Below are 3,059 nucleotides of genomic sequence, written 5' to 3'. Positions count from 1 at the left end.
GTTGTGCTCCTCGGCCCTCGGCTTTACGCCTCCCGAGATCACACCTGCGCGGTCACCCCACCTGCGTTGTGCTCCTCGGCCCTCGGCTTTACGCCTCCCGAGATTACACCTGCGCGGTCACCCCGCCTGCATTGTGCTCCTCGGCCCTCGGCTTTACGCCTCCCAAAGATCACACTTGCGCGGTCACCCCGCCTGCGTTGTGCTCCTCGGCCCTCGGCTTTACGCCTCCCGAGATCACACCTGCGCGGTCACCTCGCCTATGTTGTGCTCCTCGGCCCTCGGCTTTACGCCTCCCGAGCTCACACCTGCGCGATCACCCCGCCTGCGTTGTGCTCCTCGGCCCTCGGCTTTACGCCTCCCGAGATCACACCTGCGCGGTCACCCCGCCTGTGTGTGCTCCTCGGCCCTCGGCTTTACGCCTCCCGAGATCACACTTGCGCGGTCACCACGCTTGCGTTGTGCTCCTCGGCCCTCGGCTTTACGCCTCCCGAGATCACACCTGCGCGGTCACCCCGCCTGCGTTGTGCTCCTCGGCCCTCGGCTTTACGCCTCCCGAGATCACACCTGCGCGGTCACCCCGCCTGCGTTGTGCTCCTCGGCCCTCGGCTTTATGCCTCCCAAAGATCACACTTGCGCGGTCACCCCGCCTGCGTTGTGCTCCTCGGCCCTCGACTTTATGCCTCCCGAGATCACACCTACGCGGTCACCCCGCCTGTGTTGTGCTCCTCGGCCCTCGGCTTTACGCCTCCCGAGCTCACACCTGCGCGGTCACCCCGCCTGCGTTGTGCTCCTCGGCCCTCAGCTTTACGCCTCCCAAAGATCACACTTGCGCGGTCACCCCGCCTGCGTTGTGCTCCTCGGCACTCGGCTTTACATCTCCCAAGATCACACCTGCGCGGTCACCCCGCCTGTGTTGTGCTCCTCGGCCCTCGGCTTTACGCCTCCCGAGCTCACACTTGCGCGGTCACCCCGCCTGCGTTGTGCTCCTCGGCCCTCGGCTTTACGCCTCCTGAGATCACACCTGCGCGGTCACCCCGCCTGTGTTGTGCTCCTCGGCCCTCGACTTTACGCCTCCCGAGCTCACACCTGCGCGGTCACCCCGCCTGCGTTGTGCTCCTCGACCCTCGGCTTTACGCCTCCCGAGATCACACTTGCGCGGTCACCCCGCCTGTGTTGTGCTCCTCGGCCCTCGGCTTTATGCCTCCCGAGCTCACACCTGCGCGGTCACCCCGCCTGCGTTGTGCTCCTCGGCCCTCGGCTTTACGTCTCCTGAGATCACACCTGCGCGGTCACTCCGCCCGTGTTGTGTTCCTCGGCCGTCGGCTTTACGCCTCCCGAGCTCACACCTGCGCGGTCACCCCGCTTGCGTTGTGCTCCTCGGCCCTCAGCTTTACGTCTCCCGAGATCACACCTGCGCAGTCACCCCGCCTGTGTTGTGCTCCTCGGCCCTCGGCTTTACGTCTCCCGAGATCACACCTGCGCGGTCACCCCGCCTGTGTTGTGCTCCTCGGCCCTCGGCTTTACGCCTCCCGAGCTCACACCTGCGCGGTCACCCCGCCTGCGTTGTGCTCCTCGGCACTCGGCTTTACGTCTCCCGAGATCACACCTGCGCGGTCACCCCGCCTGTGTTGTGCTCCTCGGCCCTCGGCTTTACGCCTCCCGAGCTCACACCTGCGCGATCACCCCGCCTGTGTTGCGCTCCTCGGCCCTTGGCTCGACGCCTCCCGAGATCACACCTGCACGGTCACCCCGCCTGCGTGGTGCTCCTCGGCCCTCGGCTCGACACCTCCCGAGAACACATCCGCGCGGTCACCCCGCCTGTGCTGTGCTCCTCCGCCCGCGGCCTTGTGCTGCTCGAGAGGTGTTCGCGCGACCGACCCATCCGCAGCACACCCCTCAGACGCATGAACAACTCGCTTGAGGCAGGAAGCCATGCATCGGACTCCCCACGTGCAAAACCGACGCATAGCTCCTTTCGGGTGGGGCATATGATAGGGGTAAGAAACTGATTTGACATAACACCCCGGATCTGACGTAATACACCCCCACTTCGGACACCCTGCGCGGCACACTGCCCCAGAATGAGTATTAACAACGACGCGACACACACCCACACCCACGGCGTCCGAACGACCTCCAGGGCTGACCCCTCATGGCCGGCCAAGACGGGGGAAGGCGCTGACTGACACCCCCCATACCCTGCGGCAGCTCGGTCTTTCGCGCAACGCTCACGACAACGACAGACGCTATCTGAGGTACGACCCTACCCTACAGACAGCAACGTCAGGTAACATCAAACTTCATCTATAAATACCCCCAAACTCTAAAAAGTAGAGGGGGGGAACTCAAACACAAAACACTCGGAGGTTCTTTCTCTTCCTCATCCACAATCCCCTCCACACCCTTCTCTGACTTGATCGTCGGAGGGGTCGGGCCGAACTACCGACCCGACCTGTGTGCAGGTATTCGGCCGCTATTGGATCCTTCCGGCGTTGCGGAACTTTCCAGCCAGATCTACCACAGCCGCCACAACGCCCCAAGGAGAGCCACATCTGGTCCTCGTCATTCGGAGCCCTGAACCAACCGGGTCGACCCCAAAGTCACGGTTAAAAAAGTTATTTACCATAACAAAGATCATTAAAATCTTTAACAAAGAATCTGATCCCTCTTGAAACTTGATCAATATAGTCCCAAAACATGCAATATATTTTAGACTCCTTCCCAAGAATTATAGTTGGTCGAAGGGAACATATACCCAGCCAATCAACTAAAATTTTTTTCTTATGGAGAGGTCACTGACTGGATCCTCTTTACTTTTTTTTTTTTTTTTTTTTTCACTAGATGTATTCACTCCTTTTAATTAACATATAGTTTTTTGGGGTACGAAAAACAATAGCATATGCTTTTATATCAGTGTTTCATTATAAGCCGTTACAATAGATGGGGGCTTGTCTTATTCTTAACGAAAAACCAATCGCTTCGTTGGAGGCTGTGGCATGCACTTGACAGTCGCTACGATAAGTTATTAAGGAAATCTTGGTCTCATGACGACGACAAAA

The sequence above is a fragment of the Musa acuminata genome, chromosome BXJ1-9 (genome assembly GCF_036884655.1).
Source record: "Musa acuminata AAA Group cultivar baxijiao chromosome BXJ1-9, Cavendish_Baxijiao_AAA, whole genome shotgun sequence".
In the NCBI taxonomy this organism is placed as follows: Eukaryota; Viridiplantae; Streptophyta; class Magnoliopsida; order Zingiberales; family Musaceae; genus Musa; species Musa acuminata.
Note: the sequence above shows the minus strand (reverse complement) of the source record.